The sequence below is a fragment of the Arachis hypogaea genome, chromosome 12, assembly GCF_003086295.3.
Source record: "Arachis hypogaea cultivar Tifrunner chromosome 12, arahy.Tifrunner.gnm2.J5K5, whole genome shotgun sequence".
In the NCBI taxonomy this organism is placed as follows: Eukaryota; Viridiplantae; Streptophyta; class Magnoliopsida; order Fabales; family Fabaceae; genus Arachis; species Arachis hypogaea.
The window spans coordinates 50,208,882-50,234,435 of record NC_092047.1 but is presented as its reverse complement, the minus strand read 5'-3'; the positions used below and the strand labels follow the sequence as shown (position 1 = coordinate 50,234,435).

Here is a 25,554-nt window from a genome sequence, read left to right as displayed (position 1 = left end):
TAAGTTTACATCAATTAATATTTATGTACAATTTTTATTATAATTAATGATTTTATGAATTGAAATTAAAGTCTAGTGATAGAAAAATAATGAGAAGTTATATCATTTAATTTGAATGATTAATATTGAGTTTGAACTATATTTTGTAATTATATGATTAATATGTTCATTTTATATTCTAAATTACAAATGATTGATTGAACTTAGCAATATGTTGATAAATAATGTTCCTAAATATTTTTAATAGAGTATATTTGATTCTAAAATTACTCTACTATTCAATTTTATCAAAATATCTATTCATATCTATCCATATTACTTTATAAAATCCCTAATTCCTAAATTCCCAAATTAAACTAGAAACCTAAATCCCTAAATTAAGAAACCTAACCCTAATTTTTCCCTTTCCCCAGACCGCAGCCCCCACCCCCTTCCTAAACCTAACGTAGAAACGGAATTAGACAGGGAGAGATAGGAAATCAGAGTGTGATCCAAGGAAGGAGAGGAGGGAGACACCGTCGCCACGCAGCCACCGTTCAGTCGCCAGAGCCACCGCTGGGGGTTCTTCGCCGTCACCGTCGTCGCTATCCACGCGAGTTGCAGCGCTGCGAAGTCCAGCCACCGCGACCTCCGTGGAGCCCGCATTGCTGTCACCGCCGTTGGACCCATCGCACGCGTAGTCGTCCAAGGAGCACCGCTGACCATCGCTGCTGCCACTAGGGTTTACCGCCGTTGCTCTGCCTTGCTAATGCCATCAGAGCCGCCGGTGAGGAAGGGAGCCCGAACGCCGTCGCTGGGAAGGAGGCTTGGCCGTCGCCAGACAGAACGCGATGGTACTGAGAGGCATCACCGTTGATGACGCCAAAGCTTGACAAGGGCGCCGTCGCCGAACCACCGCGCCGCCATGTCGCTGTCGCCGTCGAGGGAAGCCACCACCATCGCTTGGGAAGAACCCGAAGAGTGAGAGGGAGACTGCAGAGAAAACGCAACCGCCAGAGAGGAAAATAGCATTGCTGCCATCGCCGTCGTCACCGTAGATGTCACCGTCGCTGCCATGTGAGGAAGGAAGAAGTTGCCCTGCCACCACCTGAGCTTGCTATTGCATTCGTCCGTACTGCTACCGCTGCTTCTTCGTTCTGTTACTACTTTCTAATTGTTGTAAGACATTTGTGTTCTGAATCTTCACTTGATGTTTTTGTTTATTCCACTGCCATTTTATTAGCCTTGCTTTGTTCCAATTTGATTTTGTCCTAAACTTCCAGAATTGTTACTTTTATCCGATTTGAATTCATAGTTTTTGCTTGCTACCGTGGCCACCTCACATCGCTGGCTCTGTTTGAAAATGGCTGCTACTTCTGGAATCCCAGATCGGAGAGGAGATGAGAGGAGGCGTTTAACCTTGACATTGTTGCTGCCGTGGAAATAGGTGCTGGAAACTGCTAATGGAGCAGCTGTGTTTAGTGATTTTTGCGAGTTTCGATATTGAGGTAGGGGATTTAACGTTTTTAATTTAGAATGCCCACCAAGTTATTTGAATAAGTGCAAATGGTTAACAATGGTTTAGAATTTCTTAATTGTCATGAATGACCTGAAATGCATTTGAAATTTGTTAGTTGTGAATATTTTGAGCTGTGACTGGAATTAAATGTGGCTGTGAATGGTGATTCATTTGATAATACTTGTTAAATTGAAATTTGATGAGTTAAGTATTGAAAAGTTGTCGTAATGTTAATTGATGAACTGAGTTAGATTTGTGTTTGGTTTGGGATTATTGTGATGATGGTTGAGGTTGTGAAATTTGGAGTGAGTTTGATGATGTGTTAGTGCTTCCATTGGATTATTGAATTCAGGTTAAGGCTGCGAATGTCTTTGGGCTTTGTTGTGAGTGTTTGAAGTTGTAATTGATATTGTTTTCTCTGATATGGATGGAATTGAGTTGAATTATAACTGTAGTTGGTGATTGATTTGATGATTGTGCGTACTGAATGTTGTAAGAGATAGAATAAATGGTGTTACTTTTGTTGCTGAGCTTGCTGGTGTGAATTGACGAGTTATTGTGTGTTTGAATGATGATGAGTGTATATGGAAAATTATGCTTGGCATAGTGTAGAAAAGAAAAGGTTTGATGATGCTTAAGTACTTGACATCGTGTGAATTATTGATTCTGGGTTCTTGGGCTGTGTTGGCAATGAAGACAATTTTGAATAACTGGAAAGAGGTTAAACGTATGATTTTGGAAGGGTTATAAGTTCAAATGTGGTTTTTGATAAGTAAGGTTGTTGAAAATGCTTAAGGCAGAATTTCTGCATACATGACAGTAGAAAGAATCAATTTCTGGGAGCATCCCAGGTCATATACTAGAATGAAACTATTTTTGCATGAAACTTTACTGTGTTTTGAGCATCTCATAAAAAATTCAGAATTTATTGATAAGTATTTTGGGAGAAATGAATTTTTGAAGATTGATGGTTTCTGCAGAAAATTCTGTTTCTTTACTGCAGAAGCACCAACTTCCAACTCACTTAACTTTCAATTCTGGTAAGTATTTGAGCTGAAACCAACGGCATTTTCAAGCTTCCTGTGTCCACAATCTTCATTTTAAATTTCATGTCAATATCCTATTTAACCAAGTAGATATGTTGAAAAGAGTATGGATAACTCACTGGATTTTTGGAAACCGAATTCTAAAAGGCCTGGCTGTGTTTCTCACTTCATAATTTTTCCATATGACATGGTATTAATCTGGAATTTGATTCAATAAAAAGCTAAAAGTGTCTTGTTTGAGGTCGTGACTTTTGAAAGGCATTGGGTGAAAACTGGATTTTTAAGGAATTTATCAAACTTACTACTTGCTGCTGTTTTTCTGTATTTTCTTAGGAAACAATAACAGAATTTTAAAAGAGATGGTACTAGTTTTTATTGTGACCAAATTACCTCAACACCAAGTTTCTTGGAATACTAGTTTATTGAGTTTAATTTTGAAAGAATCCTATGATAAATGAAAGTTAGTTACAAATTGATGAGGTGAAAGTTGAATTGATCGGTTATGTGGGAATTGTGGGTTATGACTGAACTGTTGGCTATTGTAAATTGTGAATTTTCTGACTGATTTGAGAACCTCTTATTTGGTAATTGTTGAGGAAAGGGGGAGATTTGTTGAGAAAGAGGGAACCCGAAAGGGTGGCTAAGTCCGAGTTTTAGGGGAGGTGCTGCCGAAATTTTATAAAATTTGAAGTTTTATTTGAAAAGTTATTTTAGAAGGTTTGAATTTGGAAGGTTATGTTATTTAAGTTTTATCTATTGATTAAAGTATTATGTATGAGCTGAATTTATTATGAAAACAATTTTATTTAGTTAAGAAAAGAATTATAATATTTTGAATTTGAATTTCTAAGGAAGGGTTTATGTTTCGAACTTGAATTATTTAAGAAAGAAATTATGTTTTAAATTTGATTCAATATAGAAAGAGTTTTATTTGATTACTTCTAATGAAAGGTTATGTTTTGAAAAGTGTTTAATGAATTTAAAAATAAATGATTTTCTTGAGTCTTTGATAGAGAACTAGAATGAAAGATATTGCATAAGAATGTGAATGTGATGATGAATAAAGAGAATGATAATGAATGATGATAATGAGGATGATTATGTGATGATCTGCTGCGTGAAGGCAGTCAGATAGATGGTGGTACGACCACTGAGAGTGCTTCCCTGAGATACTTAGCTATAATGCTATTCTGTAAGTCAGAGGACTCTTACAGAGGTATCGAGAAAACACAACTGGCATATACTCTTGTAAATCAAAGGACTCTTACAGTGAGTGTGTGTGTGCGTGCTCCTGTAAGTCAAAGGACTCTTACAGTGAGTGTGTTGGGCAGATATAAGTTAACTAGCTCTGCCATGCAAGTCAAAGGACTCTTGTAGTGGGTTGCTAGTGCCGCCCTGCAAGTCAAAGGACTCTTGCAGTGGTTTGCCTCACAAGTCAATGGACTCTTGCGAGGGGCATTGCCAACAGGGAAGCCTTACCTGGTCAAAGGACTCCGGGTAACGTCGGGAGCGGGTATGTAACCGACAAATGAGCTCATTACCTGCACTAGGGCTAGACATGCATCATCCTTGTTTGCGCATTTGCATTTGGTTGGGTTTGCACATTGTACTTCCCTGTGATTGTGCTGTTTGTCTTGCTGTGACTTGTTTGTATGTTGAACTGAATCTCTTGCTTGTACTATTAGTTTGTGAATGTATTAAATTGATTAAGAATTGATGTTTTGATTGAGAATTAATTATGTGACTGATAGATGGTTAATGTGACTAGTTTCATATTTAGAATTTGTTTGAGTTTAGAGATTTTGAAGGAGGTAATTTAATTAGCCAAAGTAAAACCAAAAGTATTTTCAAAAAAAAAAAAAAAGTTTGATAAAAATATAGTTTCCTTGAGTATGTTAATTATTTGCATGTTAATCATTACTTTTACGGCATTCCTATTCCCTACTGAGAACGTGTGGTTTGTTCTCACCCCAAAATCTTCCACCCTTTCAGTGACACAGGTTTTGAGGATTCAGTTTGAAGCTGCGGGCGATTCTAGAATTTATTTACGAGTTAAAGTTATGACTTGAGTTTCTTTCATAGAATTCCCTCGCCCTTACTGCTTAAGGTTTTATTTTATGCAGAGGGATAGGAGTTGTACCTGAATTTTATTTAAATTCTTTTGTATAATATTACTATTATTAATAACTATGTGATTATTATTACTTGGTGATGTTTGCTATATGATTTCAATTAATACAAACAAAAATTTCTGGTATTTTTACTAAAATTGAATCGCGATATCAAACTAAAGGCTTAATAGTAAATAGTTAATAAGGAAAACAGGTCAGTAACGTCTTACTTTTGGTACGATCATGACGTATTGGAAGTTGGGTCGTTACAATATGGTATCAGAGCAGTTCGTTCCTGTTAGAGCCTTGGGAAAGGACTGACTATGCTTCATTGCATACTCTGAGTATCTGTCATGCTTTGTGACTTGTTCTGGTAACAAGAGTTTGTGTTTTATTTGCATGACTGTCTGATGATTAACGCTATTAGTTTACCATTGCATTCCTCATGGTATTAGGTCTGGCCAACTTAATACTAATGATTTATGTATATGGGAACACTAATGGGTTATCATAGACGAAATAGAAGTTATAAGTGATGCGATTAACGGGGTTTGGAAGCGTTAGAGGTTATGAAGTTAGCTTTGATTCGACGTATAATCTTTACTCGTGCCACATGAACTCGTGCCATCCTTTTCTTCGTTGCTTTCATTGGAATTCTCTGGTTTGAATTTCCTCCTTAGAATGTGATTTGATTGTTTTCCAACCATACCTTGTCATTCTTGTATACCTTTGCTTGCCTATGAATCTGATGTCTTACGTAACTTTTTGAATATTCATTCTTGAGAAATGCCTATGCTTCTTTCATATATTCTATTTTATTTGATTTAAGTTCGGATTTATTTTATTCTAGCAATTTTCGAGGGCGAAAATTTTTTTAAGGTGGGTAGAATGTAACAACCCTAGTTTTTGAAAATTAAATAATTAGTTATTTGTGATTTATTTTATTTGTTGATAATTTTATTTTAAGGAAATTATTTTACTAAAGGTAATTAAATGGAGTTTCATAATAATTGAAGTTTAAATTAATTAGAAATTTTATATAATTTTTATTAGATATTTGGTATAATTGAAATTATAATTTTGATAATTGAAAAATAAGAAAAATTGTATAATTTAATTTAAATAAATTCTATTTTGAATGAATTATGTTATTAATTTGAACTCTTAGAAATTAATTTATTAGAAATGATTAGATTAATTTTTATAAATACTTTAAGTTTACATCAATTAATATTTATGTACAATTTTTATTATAATTAATGATTTTATGAATTGAAATTAAAGTCTAGTGATAGAAAAATAATGAGAAGTTATATCATTTAATTTGAATGATTAATATTGAGTTTGAACTATATTTTATAATTATATGATTAATATGTTCATTTTATATTTTAAATTAGAAATGATTGATTGAACTTAGCAATATGTTGATAAATAATATTCCTAAATATTTTTAATAGAGTATATTTGATTTTAAAATTACTCTACTATTCAATTTTATCAAAATATCTATTCATATCTATCCATATTACTTTATAAAATCCCTAATTCCTAAATTCCCAAATCAAACTCAGAAACCTAAATTCCTAAATTAAGAAACCTAACCCTAATTTTTCCCTTTCCCCAGCTTCTGACCGCAGCCCCCACCCCCTTCCTAAACCTAACGTAGAAACGGAATTAGACAGGGAGAGATAGGAAATCAGAGTGTGATCCAAGGAAGGAGAGAAGGGAGACACCGTCGCCACGCAGCCACCGTTCAGTCGCCAGAGCCGCCGCTGGGGGTTCTTCGCCGTCACCGTCGTCGCTATCCACGCGAGTTGCAGCGCTGCGAAGTCCAGCCACCGCGACCTCTGTGGAGCCCGCGTTGCTGTCACCGCCGTTGGACCCATCGCACGCGTAGTCGTCCAAGGAGCACCGCTGACCATCGCTGCTGCCACTAGGGTTTACCGCTGTTGCTCTGCCTTGCTAATGCCATCAGAGCCGCCGGTGAGGAAGGGAGCCCGAACGCCGTCGCTGGGAAGGAGGCTTGGCCATCGCCAGACAGAACGCGATGGTACTGAGAGGCATCACCGTTGATGACGCCAAAGCTTGACAAGGGCTGTAGCGCCGTCGCCGAACCACCGCGCCGCCATGTCGCTGTCGCCGTCGAGGGAAGCCACCACCATCGCTTGGGAAGAACCCGAAGAGTGAGAGGGAGCCTGCAGAGAAAACGCAACCGCCAGAGAGGAAAATAGCATTGCTGCCATCGCCGTCGTCACCGTAGATGTCACCGTCGCTGCCATGTGAGGAAGGAGGAAGTTGCCCTGCCACCACCTGAGCTTGCTATTGCAGTCGTCCGTACTGCTACCGCTGCTTCTTCGTTCTGTTACTACCTTCTAAATGTTGTAAGACATTTGTGTTCTGAATCTTCACTTGATGTTTTTGTTTATTCCACTGCCATTTTATTAGCCTTGCTTTGTTCCAATTTGATTTTTTCCTAAACTTCCAGAATTGATACTTTTATCCGATTTGAATTCATGGTTTTTGCTTGCTACCGTGGCCACCTCACATCGCTGCTGGCTCTGTTTGAAAATGGCTGCTACTTCTGGAATCCCAGATCGGAGAGGAGAGGAGAGGAGGCATTTAACCTTGTCATTGTTGCTGCCGTGGAAATAGGTGCTGGAAACTGCTAATGGAGCAGCTGTGTTTAGTGATTTTTGCGAGTTTCGATATTGAGGTAGGGGATTTAACGTTTTTAATTTAGAATGCCCACCAAGTTATTTGAATAAGTGCAAATGGTTAACAATGGTTTAGAATTTCTTAATTGTCATGAATGACCTGAAATGCATTTGAAATTTGTTAGTTGTGAATATTTTGAGCTGTGACTGGAATTAAATGTGGCTGTGAATGGTGATTCATTTGATAATACTTGTTAAATTGAAATTTGATGAGTTAAGTATTGAAAAGTTGTCGTAATGTTAATTGATGAACTGAGTTAGATTTGTGTTTGGTTTGGGATTATTGTGATGATGGTTGAGGTTGTGAAATTTGGAGTGAGTTTGATGATGTGTTAGTGCTTCCATTGAATTATTGAATTCAGGTTAACGCTGCGAATGTCTTTGGGCTTTGTTGTGAGTGTTTGAAGTTGTAATTGATATTGTTTTCTCTGATATGGATGGAATTGAGTTGAATTATAACTGTAGTTGGTGATTGATTTGATGATTGTGCGTACTGAATGTTGTAAGGGATAGAATAAATGGTGTTACTTTTGTTGCTGAGCTTGCTGGTGTGAATTGATGAGTTATTGTGTGTTTGAATGATGATGAGTGTATATGGAAAATTATGCTTGGCATAGTGTAGAAAAGAAAAGGTTTGATGATGCTTAAGTACTTGACATCGTGTGAATTATTGATTCTGGGTTCATGGGCTGTGTTGGCAATGAAGACAATTTTGAATAATTGGAAAGAGGTTAAACGTATGATTTTGGAAGGGTTATAAGTTCAAATGTGGTTTTTGATAAGTAAGGTTGTTGAAAATGCTTAAGGCAGAATTTCTGCATACATGACAGTAGAAAGAATCAATTTCTGGGAGCATCCCAGGTCATATACTAGAATGAAACTATTTTTGCATGAAACTTTACTGTGTTTTGAGCATCTCATAAAAAATTCAGAATTTATTGATGAGTATTTTGGGAGAAATGAATTTTTGAAGATTGATGGTTTCTGCAGAAAATTCTGTTTCTTTACTGCAGAAGCACCAACTTCCAACTAACTTAACTTTCAATTCTGGTAAGTATTTGAGCTGAAACTAACGGCATTTTCAAGCTTCCTGTGTCCACAATCTTCATTTTAAATTTCATGTCAATATCCTATTTAACCAAATAGATATGTTGAAAAGAGTATGGATAACTCACTGGATTTTTGGAAACCGAATTCTAAAAGGCCTGGCTGTGTTTCTCACTTCATAACTTTTTCATATGACATGGTATTAATCTGGAATTTGATTCAATAAAAAGCTAAAAGAGTCTTGTTTGATGTCGTGAATTTTGAAAGGCATTGGGTGAAAACTGGATTTTTAAGGAATTTATCAAACTTACTACTTGCTGCTGTTTTTCTGCATTTTCTTAGGAAACAATAACAGAATTTTAAGAGAGATGGTACAAGTTTTTATTGTGACCAAATTACCTCAACACCAAGTTTCATGGAATACTAGTTTATTGAGTTTAATTTTGAAAGAATCTTATGATAAATGAAAGTTAGTTACGAATTGATGAGGTGAAAGTTGAATTGATGGGTTATGTGGGAATTGTGGGTTATGACTGAACTGTTGGCTATTGTAAATTGTGAATTTTCTGACTGATTTGAGAACCTCTTATTTGGTAATTGTTGAGGAAAGGGGGAGATTTGTTGAGAAAGAGGGAACCCGTAAGGGTGGCTAAGTCCGAGTTTTAGGGGAGGTGCTGCCGAAATTTTATAAAATTTGAAGTTTTATTTGAAAAGTTATTTTAGAAGGTTTGAATTTGGAAGGTTATGTTATTTAAGTTTTATCTATTGATTAAAGTATTATGTATGAGCTGAATTTATTATGAAAACAATTTTATTTAGTTAAGAAAAGAATTATAATATTTTGAATTTGAATTACTAAGGAAGGGTTTATGTTTCGAACTTGAATTATTTAAGAAAGAAATTATGTTTTAAATTTGATTCAATATAGAAAGAGTTTTATTTGATTACTTCTAATGAAAGATTATGTTTTGAAAAGTGTTTAATGAATTTAAAAATAAATGATTTTCTTGAGTCTTTGATAGAGAACTAGAATGAAAGATATTGCATAAGAATGTGATGATGAATAAAGAGAATGATAATGAATGATGATAATGAGGATGATTATGTGATGATCTGCTGCGTGAAGGCAGTCAGATAGATGGTGGTACGACCACTGAGAGTGCTTCCCTGGGATACTTAGCTATAATGCTATTCTGTAAGTCAGAGGACTCTTACAGAGGTATCGAGAAAACACAACTGGCATATACTCTTGTAAGTCAAAGGACTCTTACAGTGTGTGTGTGTGTGTGTGCTCCTGTAAGTCAAAGGACTCTTGCAGTGGTTTGCCTCACAAGTCAAAGGACTCTTGCGAGGGGCATTGCCAACAGGGAAGCCTTACCTGGTCAAAGGACTCCGGGTAACGTCGGGAGCGGGTATGTAACTGACAAATGAGCTCATTACCTGCACTAGAGCTAGACATGCATCATCCTTGTTTGCGCATTTGCATTTGGTTGTGTTTGCACATTGTACTTCCCTGTGATTGTGCTGTTTGTCTTGCTGTGACTTGTTTGTATGTTGAACTGAATCTCTTGCTTGTACTATTAGTTTGTGAATGTATTAAATTGATTAAGAATTGATGTTTTGATTGAGAATTAATTATGTGACTGATAGATGGTTAATGTGACTAGTTTCATATTTAGAATTTGTTTGAGTTTAGAGATTTTGAAGGAGGTAATTTAATTAGCCAAAGTAAAACCAAAAGTATTTTCAAAAAAAAAAAAAGTTTGATAAAAATATAGTTTTCTTGAGTATGTTAATTATTTGCATGTTAATCATTACTTTTATGGCATTCCCATTCCCTACTGAGAACGTGTGGTTTGTTCTCACCCCAAAATCTTCCACCCTTTCAGTGACCCAGGTTTTGAAGATTCATTTTGAAGCTGCGGGCGATTCTAGAATTTATTTACGAGTTAAAGTTATGACTTGAGTTTCTTTCATAGAATTCCCTCGCCCTTACTGCTTAAGGTTTTATTTTATGCAGAGGGATAGGAGTTGTACCTGAATTTTATTTAAATTCTTTTGTATAATATTACTATTATTAATAACTATGTGATTATTATTACTTGGTGATGTTTGCTATATGATTTCAATTAATAAAAAACAAAAATTTCTAGTATTTTTACTAAAATTGAATCGCGATATCGAACTAAAGGCTTAATAGTAAATAGTTAATAAGGAAAACAGGTCAGTAACGCCTTACTTTTGGTACGATCATGACGTATTGGAAGTTGGGTCGTTACATTGGACGCCAGAGTTGAGCTTCCTTTGGGCGTTTAACGCCGACTCCTTGCTTGTTTGTGGCGTTTGAACACCAGAACTGAGCATGGGTTGGGAGTTTAACACAAGCTCTCCATCCTTTTCTGGCATTTGAGCGCCAGAATCATTCCTCTCTGGGCTCTTACTGTCCTCAGAGGGATTTTGGATGATATTTTGCTCATCCTCTGTCAGTTGTACTTTCCTTGGCTTTCTGCTACTCTGAAGTGAGGTATTTAATGTTTTCCCACTTCTTAATTGAAATGCCTTGCACTCTTCTGTTATCTGCTTTGATAACTGCTGTTTTGTCTGATTCAACTGTGCCTCCATATTTTTATTAGCATTTTTAGTGTCTTGTAGCATCTCCTTGAATTCTACTAGCTATTTTGTTAGAAAGCACAATTGTTGATTGAGTTCAGCAACTTGTTCTGGAGGACCAAGTTCAGTAGATACTGCTTTGGCTTCTTCTTTTATGGAGGACCCATTACTTATGTACAGATGCTGGTTTTTGACAACTATATCAATAAGCTCTTGAGCCTTTTCAATAGTTTTGCTGCACCATGACAATGAGCTGAGGATTTAGCTCAAAACTGCCTGCTTTTATGGAGGGTATACAGATACTACTCCCATATGCAGCAGTAGTGGGGTTAGCATATGACTCCAGAGTCCTTCTGGACTGTTCATTTCCACTTTGATCCATGATGGAGAAAAGGAGATGATGTGAATTACAAGTAAAATATGTTTTTATTTTTTTTGTTTTTCTTTTATTTAATTAAAAATAACCAAAAAAATAAAATAAAATAAAGTAAAATAATTAGAAAATAAAATATAGATTACAAAAATTAAAAAAAAGAAAATAAAAAGAAATTTGAATGTTGAATTGACTAATTATTTGAAAAGATTTGAAAATTTTTGAATATGATTTTTGAATAAGATTTTGAATTTTGAAAAGATTTGATTTTTAAAATAAAAATCTGAATTTTTAAAGGTAATTTTCGAAAATCAGTTAAAATAAAGGGAAAAGATATTTTTGAATTCAATGAGGAAAGAAAAAAACAATAAAAAAACACAAAACTTAAATTTTTAGATCCAATGCTCTTTATTTTCAAAAATTTTGGAGGGAAAACACCAAGGAACACCAAACTTAAAAATTTTAAGATCAAAATACAAAGAAGACTCAAGAACACCTTGAAGACTCACAAGAACAAGATTCAAAGATTCAAGAACATAAAAGGGAACACCAAACTTAAAACTTTTAGAAAACTAAGAATAACTTTTCGAAAATTAAAGAAAAATAACAAGAGAACACCAAACTTAAAAGTTTGGCACCAGATTTAATCAAAGAAAAATTATTTTTGAAAAAGTTTTAAAAGAAAAATTCCTAATTACCAGAAACATAAACACAACGCTCTAGCGAATTGAGTTATAAATTTAAAGTGTTTTAATAAGGTATTTAATTTATAAAATTTTTTTTGAAAACTGATATTTTGAAAAAGCACTAGAAAAACAAGAAAAATCACAAAACAAGAAAAACTAAAGATCAAACAAGGAAAATAAACAAGAACAACTTAAAGATTAAGAAAGAACAATGAATATAAATTCGAAAATTTAAAAGAAAATAAAAACATGCAATTGACACCAAACTTAAAATATGAAACTAAACTCAAACAGGAAAACTCAATTATTAGTTTGTAAAAATTTTTGAAAAATTTAAAAAGAGAAAATAAGAATTTAAAAAAATTCAACCAAAAACAATGATAGAAGACTCTAAACCAAAAAAAAAAGAAAAAATTTCCTAATCTAAGCAACAAAATAAACCATCAGTTGTCCAAACTCAAACAATCCCTGGCAACGGCGCCAAAAACTTGGTGCACGAATTGTAAATCACACATTTCACAACTCGTACCACTAACCAGCAAGTGCACTGGGTCGTCCAAGTAATACCTTACGTGAGTAAGGGTCGAATCCCACGGAGATTGTTGGCTTGAAGTAATCTATGGTTATCTTGTAATTCTTAGTCAGGATATCAATTATAATTATCAGTTTGGATTGCGAAAAATGAAAGAGCATGAATTAAATACTTGTTATGCAGTAATGGAGAATATGTTGGAGTTTTGGAGATGCTTTGTCTTCTGAATCTCTGCTTTCTTACTGTCATCTTCTTCACGCACGCAAGGTTCCTCCTATGGCAAGCTGTGTGTTGGTGGATCACCGTTGTCAATGGCTACCATCCGTCCTCTTAGTGAAAATGGTCCAAATGCATTGTCACCACACGGCTAATCATCTGTCGGTTCTCACTCATGCTGGAATAGGATCCATTGATCCTTTTGCGTCTGTCACTACGCCCAACCCTTGTGAGTTTGAAGCTTGTCACAGTCATTCAATCCCTGAATCCTACTCAGTATACCACAGACAAGGTTTAGACTTTCCGGATTCTCAAGAATGCTGCCAATGGATTCTAGCTTATACCACGAAGATTCTAATTAAGGAATCCAAGAGATACTCATTCAATCGAAGGTCGAACGGAGGTGGTTGTTCGGCACGCGTTCATAGGTTGAGAATGGTGATGAGTGTCACGGATCATCACATCCATCATATTGAAGTGCAAATGAACATCTTAGATAGAAACAAGCGTGTTTGAATAGAAAACAGAAATAATTGCATTAATTCATCGAGACACAGCAGAGCTCCTCACCCCCAACAATGGAGTGGCACTTGAAACCACATGCCAACTTCTTCCTGCAGCCTCCAACCTTCAATCAAGCCCACTCCAACTCATTCAAGACACACTCATCAATTAATCAAGGCCACAAGAAGCATCTAGAATGGTTTATTTTTATTTCATTTTAATTTGCTTTTAATTTCATTTAAGTTTGTAATTAGGAGAGCCTATATAAAGGCCTTAGTTTCATAGAATGAGTCATGGCTGGATTGGGGGAAGTCTTCGGACCCTCTCTATTCACCATCAATTTCTTCTCTTTTCTTACTTACTTTGTAAATAATTTAGTTATGAATTACTAACTCTTTCTATTGGGAAAGAGAGGTCTATTGTTTTTCAATGGATTGATTGTTTTTATTCTTCTTCTTCTCTTCATCTCTCTTTGATTTACTAGAAAGAATTTCGTTCTTCATGATAGCATTCAATTATCTTGGAAAAGAGATTGAATGTAATTGGGTTTTATGGGAACCTTGGAAGAGGAAACATAGAACCATGCTTGAAATTCTTTCTTACACTTGAATAGGATTTGGGTTTTGGTGTTTGGATATGGTGACATATAATTCTCCCTCTACTTGAACCTAGGAAAGTATGTGGTATAATTAGGGAACAAGCTTCATCTCTTCTCATGAGCAATTAGACCAAGGAATTGGCTATTGATCAAGATTTGAGAGATTGAGTCACCAAGGGATTGGGGCTCAATCAATCATGATTGCCAAGAGGTCAATGAGTTGCATGATTGAAAATGAGATGAAATCAATTAATCCGGAGAATGCAATATCTCTTGATCCCAATGTTTATTTTATCTTTCTTTCTTTTATTTACTTTATAGTTATTTACTTTTCTGCACTTTACATTTCCAGCACTTTACTTTCTTGTACTTTACTTTCTTTGCTATTTACTTTCTTGCACTTTATTGCTTTCCTTTACTTTCATGTCATTTACATTTCCTTGTTGCTTATCACTTCAAAATTGAATCGTCTAACTAGGATAATTAATTAACTATAGTTTGCCTTAATCCGTTAATCTCTGTGGGATTCGACCCCACTCCTAGTAGGTTATTACTTGACGATATTTGGTGCGCTTGCCAAAGAACGGATTCATCACTCATTTTATAATGGGGTGTGAATTCCGGTCATCAAATTTTATGGCGCCGTTGCCGGGGATTGGCTTAAATTTGACAGTGATTAAATCAATTGGAGAGCTAGATTAAGCAATTTAAATTCCTTGTTATTTTATCTTGTTTAGCATTTTTATTTTCTTTTATTTTGAGTTCTATCTCTTTCTTCTTTGATTGTTTTATCATTCGCATTTTCACTCTTCTAACTGTTTGAGTAATTGCACCACTCACACTAACATTCACTCTAACAAAAGTAACTTCCTTATTCCATTTTTTTCTTTCTTTCTTCTCTTGTTTTGCCTTGCTAGTTGTATGACAGGTAGAAGAAGCGGGGCTTCAACTTCCTTTGATTCTGAACCTGAGAGGACCTTCCTTAGACTAAAGAGGGAAGCAAGAGAGAAAAGAGTTATTGGCGCTGAGGAAGAGGAGGAGTATTTTGCAACAAATATGGAAGAGAACATGGAGAACCATCATGAAGAAGAAGCTCACAACCATGCCAGAGAAGGTCCAGTAAATCATGATGGGCAAGAGAGGAGAGTCTTAGGCTCCTACATCAACCCAAATCCAGGAAATTATGGCAGCAGCATCTTAAAGCCAACAATTCATGCCAACAATTTTGAGCTGAAACCTCAGCTCATCACACTCGTTCAGAACAATTGCTCATATGGAGGAAGTGCCCAAGAAGACCCTAACCAACATCTCAGCACATTCTTGAGGATATGTGATACTGTAAAGTCCAACGAGGTACACCCCGACATCTATAAACTACTCTTGTAAAGTTCAACGAGGTACACCCCCGACATTCTTGGAATCATTCCCCAAAGATAGCCTAACCACATGGGAGGAGGTCATGAACAGATTCCTTGCAAGATTTTACCCTCCATAAAGAATCATTAGGCTGAGAGCTGAGGTACAAACTTTCAGACAACAAGATAGAGAAACACTCTATGAGGCTTGGGAAAGATTCAAAGATCTGACAAGAAGATGCCCACCAGAAATGTTCAATGAATGGGTACAACTACACATCTTTTATGAGGGACTATCCTATGAAGCAAAGAAGGCTATGGATCATTCTTCAGGAGGCTCACTCAACAAGAAGAAAACCATTGAAGAGGCCATAGATGTCATTGAAACTGTAGCTGAAATGAGTATTTCTATGCTTCAGAAAGGACTCAGAAAAAGGGAGTGCTAGAGCTCAACACTGTAGACGCTTTGTTAGCTCAGAACAAAGCAATTGCAGCTCAAATAGCAGCTCTAACAAAAAGGATGGAGGCTAACCAAGCCTAGGTTATTCAGGACCAAACGCCCCAACAAGAAGGGAATGCACCAGGATCTGAAGGTGACTGGGAACAAGCAAATTATATGAACAATTCATCCAGACCACCATATGACCCACACTCTAAGACATACAACCTAGGTTGGAAGAATCACCAAAACTTTGGGTGGGTGATGAGCGGATAATTTATACGCTTTTTGGCATTGTTTTTAGTATGTTTTTAGTAGGATCTAGTTACTTTTAGGGATATTTTTATTAGTTTTTATGTTAAATTTACATTTCTGGACTTTACTATGAGTTTGTGTATTTTTCTGTGATTTCAGGTATTTTCTGGCTGAAATTGAGGGACTTGAGCAAAAATCAGATTCAGAGATTGAAGAAGGACTGCTGATACTATTGGATTCTGACCTCCCTGCACTCAAAGTGGATTCTCTGGAGCTACAGAACTCAAAATGGCGCGCTTCCAATTGCGTTGGAAAGTAGACATCTAGGGCTTTCTAGCAATATATAATAATCATTACTTTGGCCAAGTTTAGACGACGCAAAAGGGCATTGAATGCCAGTTCTACGCTGCAGCCTGGAGTTAAACGCCAGAAACACGTCACGAACCAGAGTTGAACGCCAAAAACATGTTACAACTTGGCGTTCAACTCCAGAAGAAGCCTCTGCACCTGTAAACTTCAAGCTCAGCCCAAGCACACACTAAGTGGGCCCCGGAAGTGGATTTATGCATCAATTACTTACTTCTGTAAACCCTAGTAACTAGTTTAGTATAAATAGGACTTTTTACTATTGTATTTACATCTTCGGATCATCTTTGATCATTTTTATGCTATCTTAGACTTTCATGGGGGCTGGCCATTCGGCCATATGCCTGGACCATTATCACTTATGTATTTTCAAACGGTAGAGTTTCTGCACTCCATAGATTAAGGTGTGGAGCTCTGCTATTCCTCATGATTTAATGCAAAGTACTACTATTTTCTATTCAATTCAACTTATTCCGCTTCTAAGATATCCATTCGCACCCAAGAACATGATGAATGTGATGATTATGTGACGCTCATCATCATTCTCACTTATGAACACGTGCCTAACAAACACTTCCGTTATACATGCAACCAAGCTAGAATGAGTATCTCTTATATATCTAATACAGGGGACCGAGTCCGAGTTATTAGTATCTTCGTGGTATAAGTTAGAACCCATGGATGGCCATTCCTGTGATCCGGAAAGTCTAAACCTTGTCTGTGGTATTCCGAGAAGGATCTGGGAAGGAATGGCTGTGACGAACTTCAAACTCGCGAGTGCTGGGCGTAGTGACAGACGCAAAAGGATAGTAAATCCTATTCCAGTATGATCGAGAACCTCCAGATGATTAGCCATGCCGTGACAGAGCATTTGGACCATTTTCACAGAGAGGATGGGATGTAGCCATTGACAACGGTGATGCCCTTACAGAAAGCTTGCCATAGAAAGGAGTAAGACTGATTGGATGAAAACAGCGGGAAAGCAGAGATTCAGAGGAACGAAAGCATCTCTATACGCTTATCTGAAATTCTCACCAATGAATTATATAAGTATTTCTATCTTTATTTTCTGTTTATTTATTATTATTATTCGAAAACTCCATAACCATTTGATATCCTCCTGACTGAGATTAACAAGATGACCATAGCTTGCTTCATACCAACAATCTCCGTGGGATCGACCCTTACTCACGTAAGGTTTTATTACTTGGACGACCCAGTGCACTTGCTGGTTAGTTGTGCGAAGTTGTGAAGTTATGTTTGGACCATGGTATTGTGCACAAGTTTTTGGCGCCGTTGTCGGGAGTTGTTCGAGTTTGGACAACTGACGGTTCATCTTGTTGCTCAAATTAGGTAACTTATTTTTCGTTTTCTTTTCACAAAAAAATTGTTTTAAAAAATCTTTCAAATATATATATATATATATATAATTTTCTTTTGTTTTTGAAAATTATTTCAGAATTTTTAAGAATGAATTCTAGTGTTTCATGATGATTTGTTGAATCCTGGCTGGCTGTAAAGCCATGTCCAAATTCCTTTGGACTGAGGATTCAACTAATCACTTCAATGCATGTAATATCATACTAAAGCTTGGCTGGCTATTAAGCCATGTCTAACCCTTGGATTGGAGCTTTAGGCTAACATTGAAAGATTCCTGGAATTCTTATTAAAAATTTTTGAATTTCTTATTTTCTTTTTCCTATATGTTTTTCGAAAAAAATATACAAAAATCCAAAAAAATTTTATAAAATCATAAAAATCAAAAAAAATATTTTGTGTTTCTTGTTTGAGTCTTGAGTCAATTCTTAAGTGTGGTGTCAATTGCATTTTTTTCTAAAATTTTTATGCATTTTTCGAAAATTCATGCATTCATAGTGTTCTTCATGATCTTCAAGTTGTTCTTGGCCAGTCTTCTTGTTTGATCTTCATATTTTCTTGTTTTGTGTCTTTTCTTGTTTTTCATATGCATTCTTGCATTCATAGTGTCTATACATGAAAAATTTCTAAGTTTGGTGTCTTGCATGTTTTCTTTTCTTGAAAATTTTTCAAAAATAAGTTCTTGATGTTCATCTTGACATTCAAGGTGTTCTTGGTGTTCATCTTGACATTCATAGTGTTCTTGCATGCATTGTGTGTTTTGATTCATAATTTTTATGTTATGAGTCTTTTTCATGTTTTTCTCTCTCATCATTAAAAATTCAAAAATAAAAAAATATCTTTCCCTTTTCTTCTCATAAATTCGAAAATTTGAGTTGACTTTTTCAAAAATTTTTAAAATTTAGTTATTTCTTATGAGTCAAATCAAATTTTCAATTTGAAAATCTTATCTTTTTCAAAATCATTTTGAAAAATCAAATCTTTTCATTTTTCTTATTCATTTTCGAAAATTTTAAAAATATTTTTCAAAAATCTTTTTCTTAATTTTATATCATATTTTCGAAAATATCATCAAAAATTAATGTTTTGATTCAAAAATTTCAAGTTTGTTACTTACTTGTTAAGAAAGATTCAAACTTTAAGTTCTAGAATCATATCTTGTGATTTCTTGTGAATCAAGTCATTAATTGTGATTTTAAAAATCAAATCTTTTTCAAAACTAATTTCAACCATATCTTTTCAAAAATATCTTTATATCTTATCTTTTTCAAATATCTTTTCTAACTTCTTATCTTCTTATCTTTTAAAAATTGATTTTCAAAATTTGTTTTAACTAACTAATTGACTTTTTGTTTGTTTCTTATCTTTTTCAAAACTACCTAACTAACTACCCCTCTCTAATTTTCGAAAATACCTCCCTCTTTTTCAAAAATTCTTTTTAATTAATTAATTGTTTCAATTTTTAATTTTAATTTTAATTTTATCTTAATTTTCAAAAATCATTAACTATTTTTCAAAATTATTTTCGAAAACTCCTCCCTCTCATCTTCTTCTATTTATTTAATTACTTACTTATACTTCTCCTCATCTCATATATTTGCTATCCTCACCCTTGTGTTTGGATTCTCCTCCCTTCTCTTTCCTTACATTACATTCTTTTCTTCTTCTACTCACACAAAGGAATCTCTATACTAGTCTTTCAATTGAATGAGGACTCCCTTGAGTTTAAAACTCAAGGACATCCTTCTGTAAACATGGAAAAGAGGCACAGCAAGCTTCTCTCAGTACAGAGTCAACCAGAGCCCCCACAGTCAAACTCTAAGTTTGGTGTTGGGAGGCCACAACCAAACTCTAGGTTTGGTGTTGAACTACCATATCCAAACTCTAAGTTTGGTGTTGAGGAGTCTCAACAATACTCTGAACATCTGTGAGGCTCCATGAGAGCCCACTGTCAAGGTATTGACATTAAAGAAGCGCTTGTTGGGAGGCAACCCAATTTTTATTTATCTAATTTTATTTTTATTTTTGTTGTTTTTTCATGTTTAATTAGGTTCATGATCATGTGGAGTCACAAAATAAATAGAAAAATCAAAAACAGAATCAAAAACAGCAGAAGAAAAATCACACCCTGGAGGAAGGACTTACTGGCGTTTAAATGCCAGTAAGGAGCATCTGGCTGGCGTTCAACGCCAGAACAGAGTATGGATCTGGCGTTGATCGTCCAAAACAAGCAGCATCCTGGCGTTCAGACGCCGGGAATGCACACTGAGGAAAGCTGGCGCTGAACGCCAGAAACAAGCATAGAACTGGCATTCAACGCCAGAAACATGCTGCAGATGGGCACTGAACGCCCAGAACAAGCATCAATTCAGCGTTTAAATGCCAGAATTACATGCAAAGGCATTTTACATGCCTAATTGGTGTAGGGATGTAATTCCTTGACACCTCAGGATCTGTGGACCCCACAGGATCATCTCAGCATCTGTGGACCCCACAGGATCCCCACCTACCTCTACTCATACTCTTCCGTCTTCTCAATGTTCATCCTCTCTTAACACCCTTCCCCAAAACCCTTCACCAATCACCTGAAGCTCTCTTTCCTATTACCTATTCACCACTCACATCCACCCACTCTTCCCCATAAACCTACTTCATACACCCCACCTACCTTCAAAATTCAAAATCACTTTCCCACCCAAACCCACTCTAAATGGCCGAACCTAACCCCTCTCCCTTCACTATATAAACCCCTCCATTCTTCTTCAATTTCACACAACACAACCCCCTCCTCCTCTTCTTGGCCGAAACACATCTCTCTCTCCCTCTCCTCCATTTCTTCTTCTTCTTCATCTATTCTTTCTTTTCTTGCTCGAGGGCGAGCAATATTCTAAGTTTGGTGTGGTAAAAGCATAAAGCTTTTTGTTTTTCCATTACCATGGCACCTAAGACCGGAGAATCCTCTAGAAAAGGGAAAGGGAAGACAAAAGCTTCCACCTCCGAGTCATGGGAGATGGAAAGATTCATCTCCAAAGCCCATCAAGACCACTTCTATGATGTTGTGGCCAAGAAGAAGGTGATCCCCGAGGTCCCTTTCAAACTCAAGAGAAATGAGTATCTGGAAATCCGACATGAAATCCAAAGAAGAGGTTGGGAAGTTCTAACAAAACCCATCCAACAAGTCAGAATTCTAATGGTTCAATAGTTCTATGCTAATGCATGGATCACTAGGAACCATGATCAAAGTAAGAACCCGAACCCAAAGAATTATCTCACCATGGTTCGGGGAAAATACTTAGATTTTAGTCCGGAAAATGTGAGGGTGGCATTTAACTTGCCTATGATGCAAGGAGATGCACGCCCCTACACTAGAAGGGTCAACTTTGATCAAAGGTTGGACCAAGTCCTCATGGACATAAGTGTGGAAGGAGCTCAATGGAAGATTGACTCAAAAGGCAAACCGGTTCAACTTAGAAGACTGGACCTCAAGCCTGTGGCTAGAGGATGGTTGGAGTTCATCCAACGCTCTATCATTCCCACTAGCAACCGATCTGAAGTTACTGTGGATCGAGTCATCATGATTTATAGCATCATGATTGGAGAGGAAGTAGAAGTTCATGAAGTCATCTCCCTTGAACTCTACAAAATAGCTGAAAAGCCCTCCCCCTTGGCAAGGCTAGCTTTCCCTCATCTTATTTGCCATCTATGTTACTCAGCTGGAGCTTTCATAGAAAGAGACATTCCCATTGAGGAAGAGAAGCCCATCACTAAGAAAAGGATGGAGCAAACAAGAGAGCCCACTCATGGAGCTCAAGAAACACATGAAGAAGCTCATCATCAAGAAATCCCTGAGATACCTCAAAGGATGCACCTTCCTCCATAGAATTTCTGGGAGCAAATCAACACCTCCCTAGGAGAATTAAGTTCCAACATGGGACAACTAAGGGTGGAACATCAAGAGCACTCAATCATCCTCCATGAAATTAGAGAAGATCAAAGAGCTATGAGGGAGGAGTAACAAAGACAAGGAAGAGACATAGAAGAGCTCAAGGACATCATTGGTTCCTCAAGAAGAAAATGCCACCATCACTAAGGTGGACTCATTCCTTGTTCTCAAATTTTCTATTTTTCGTTTTTTTCATGTTAAGTGCTTATCTATGTTAGTGTCTTATTACATGATCATTAGTATTTAGTAACTTTGTCTTAAAGTTATGAATGTCCTATGAATCTATCACCTCTCTTAAATGAAAAATGTTTTAATTCAAAAGAACAAGAAGTACATGAGTTTCGAATTTATCCTTGAACATAGTTTAATTATTTTGATGTGGAGACTATACTTTTTGTTTTCTGAATGAATGCTTGAACAGTGCATATGTCTTTTGAAGTTGATGTTTTAGAATGTTAAATATGTTGGCTCTTGAAAGAATGATGAACAGGAGACATGTTATTTAATAATCTGAAAAATCATAAAAATGATTCTTGAAGCAAGAAAAAGCAGTGAATACAAAAGCTTGCAGAAAAAAAAAAAGAAAGAAAAAAATGGCAAAAAAAAAAAAGTGAAAAAGCCAAAAAGCTCTTAAAACCAAAAGGCAAGAGCAAAAAGCCAATAACCCTTAAAACCAAAAGGCAAGGGTAAATAAAAAGGATCCCAAGGCTTTGAGCATCAGTGGATAGGAGGGCCTAAAGGAATAAAATCCTGGCCTAAGCAGCTAAACCAAGCTGTCCCTAACCATGTGCTTGTGGCGTGAAGGTGTCAAGTGAAAACTTGAGACTGAGCGGTTAAAGTCAAGGTCCAAAGCAAAAGAAGAGTGTGCTTAAGAACCCTGGACACCTCTAATTGGGGACTTTAGCAAAGCTGAGTCACAATCTGAAAAAGTTCACCCAATTATGTGTTTGTGGCATTTATGTATCCGGTGGTAATATTGGAAAACAAAGTACTTAGGGCCACGGCCAAGACTCATAAAGTAGCTGTGTTCAAGAATCAACATACTGAACTAGGAGAATCAATAACACTATCTAAACTCTGAGTTCCTATAGATGCCAATCATTCTGAACCTCAATGGATAAAGTGAGATTCCAAAATTATTCAAGAGGCAAAAAGCTACAAGTCCTGCTCATCTGATTGGAGCTATGTTTCATTGATATTTTGGAATTTATAGTATATTATCTTCTTTTTATCCTATTTGATTTTCAGTTGCTTGGGGACAAGCAACAATTTAAGTTTGGTGTTGTGATGAGCGGATAATTTATACGCTTTTTGGCATTATTTTTAGTATATTTTTAGTAGGATCTAGTTACTTTTAGGGATATTTTTATTAGTTTTTATGTTAAATTCACATTTCTGGACTTTACTATGAGTTTGTGTGTTTTTCTGTGATTTCAGGTATTTTCTGGCTGAAATTGAGGGACATGAGCAAAAATCAGATTCAGAGGTTGAAGAAGGACTGCTGATGCTGTTGGATTCTGACCTCCCTGCACTCAAAGTGGATTCTCCGGAGCTACAAAACTCAAAATGGCGCGCTTTCAATTGCGTTGGAAAGTAGACATCCAGGGCTTTCCAGAAATATATAATAGTCATTACTTTGGCCGAGTTTAGATGACGCAAATGGGCGTTGAACGCCAGTTCTATGCTGTAGTCTAGAGTTAAACGCCAGAAACACGTCACGAACCAGAGTTGAACGCCAAAACCACGTTACAACTTGGCGTTCAACTCCAGAAGAAGCCTCTGCACGTGTAAACTTCAAACTCAGCCCAAGCACACACCAAGTGGGCCCCGGAAGTGGATTTATGCATCAATTACTTACTTCTGTAAACCCTAGTAACTAGTTTAGTATAAATAGGACTTTTTACTATTGTATTTACATCTTCAGATCATCTTTGATCATTTTTATGCTATCTTAGACTTTCATGGGGGCTGGCCATTCGGCCATATGCCTGGACCATTATCACTTATGTATTTTCAAACGGTAGAGTTTCTGCACTCCATAGATTAAGGTGTGGAGCTCTGCTATTCCTCATGATTTAATGCAAAGTACTACTATTTTCTATTCAATTCAACTTATTCCGCTTCTAAGATATCCATTCACACCCAAGAACATGATGAATGTGATGATTATGTGACGCGACGCTCATCATCATTCTCACTTATGAACGTGTGCCTAACAAACACTTCCGTTCTACATGCAACTAAGCTAGAATGAGTATCTCTTAGATATCTAATACAGGGGACCGAGTCCGAGTTATTAGTATCTTCATGGTATAAGTAAGAACCCATGGATGGCCATTCCTGAGATCCGGAAAGTCTAAACCTTGTCTGTGGTATTCCGAGAAGGATCTGGAAAGGAATGGCTGTAACGAAATTCAAACTCGCGAGTGCTGGGCGTAGTGACAGACGCAAAAGGATAGTAAATCCTATTCCAGTATGATCGAGAACCTCCAGATGATTAGCCATGCCGTGACAGAGCATTTGGACCATTTTCACAGAGAGGATGGGATGTAGCCATTGACAACGGTGATGCCCTTACAGAAAGCTTGCCATAGAAAGGAGTAAGACTGATTGGATGAAGACAGCGGGAAAACAGAGATTCAGAGGAACGAAAGCATCTCTATACGCTTATCTGAAATTCTCACCAATGAATTACATAAGTATTTCTATCTTTATTTTCTGTTTATTTATTATTATTATTCAAAAACTCCATAACCATTTGATATCCGCCTGATTGAGATTAACAAGATGACCATAGCTTGCTTCATACCAACAATCTCCGTGGGATCGACCCTTACTCACGTAAGGTTTTATTACTTGGACGACCCAATGCACTTGCTGGTTAGTTGTGCGAAGTTGTGAAGTTATGTTTGGACCATGGTATTGTGCACCAGTTATTGGCGCCATTGCCAGGGAGAGAACGGACAACAAATTTTGCAACCTCAGAGTAACAATTTCGCATACCAGTGGGGAGATCAACAAAACCACAACCAAGACCACAACAAGCCTTATTCATCAAATCAGCATTTCAACCACAACCCCAACCATCAAACAGGGAACCATAGACCCTACCATAACTCACAAAACACATCATACCATAGTAACCAGCCCACACACAACAACCTCAACCAAGATGTACCATCCTCAACTATGCAACCATGTGAAATCAAGAGCAACTTTGAGAAGATAGAAGCTGCAATAGCACAACTATCCTTACAAATTACAGGATCAGTCTCCACTCTCATGGACAGACAAGCACAAACTGACAGAAGGATAGATGCTAATCAAGAGGAATACAAGTCAAATATGAAAAATCAAGGCGCAGCAATCTCAAAGTTGAAAGCACAAGTGGTGATTTTATCCAAGAAAATCCCACTTCCCACACACACATTTCCTAGTGATACTATGGCCAACCCAAGGGGGGAATGCAAAGCCATTACTCTAAGAAGTGGAAAGGTTGTAGAAGAAGGAACCCCAAGTAAAGACAAACATGAAGAAGTTACAGCAAAGCATGGGAACAAAGATGAAGAAGAAATCCCTGCTCCACCTCCACCAAAACTAGTCTTGAAGCCTTATGTGCCAAAGGCACCATACCCACAAAGACTGAGAAAAGATGGGAAGGATGGCTAGTTTTCTAAGTTCCTAGAGATCTTCAAGAGGCTCCAAATAAACATACAATTTGCTGAGGCATTAGAACAAATGCCATTCTATGCTAAATTTTTGAAGGAGCTTATAACCAAAAAGAGGAACTGGGAAGCAAAAGAAACCATAATATTGACTGAAGAATGCAGCGCCATCATACAGAAGAAGCTGCCTCAAAAGCTAAAGGACCCAGGGAGTTT

At 36.6% G+C, this 25,554-nt stretch overlaps 1 long non-coding RNA gene across 5 annotated transcripts; it reads left to right on the top strand.

Annotated features, from left to right (window-relative positions):
- The first annotated feature begins 342 nt into the window (after positions 1–342).
- LOC112727379 (uncharacterized) lies at positions 343–23,779 on the top strand. Of its 5 annotated transcripts, none has more exons than XR_011868490.1 (5): positions 354–1,158; positions 1,295–1,487; positions 6,283–7,039; positions 7,144–7,371; positions 23,111–23,779. It is a non-coding gene; the product is annotated as an uncharacterized lncRNA (long non-coding RNA). The 5 variants fall into 5 exon arrangements; XR_011868491.1 differs by lacking the exon at positions 23,111–23,779 and adding an exon at positions 12,804–13,791; XR_003165733.2 differs by lacking the exon at positions 23,111–23,779 and adding an exon at positions 10,309–10,520 and having other exon boundaries at positions 7,252–7,371.
- Positions 23,780–25,554: the final 1,775 nt, after the last annotated feature.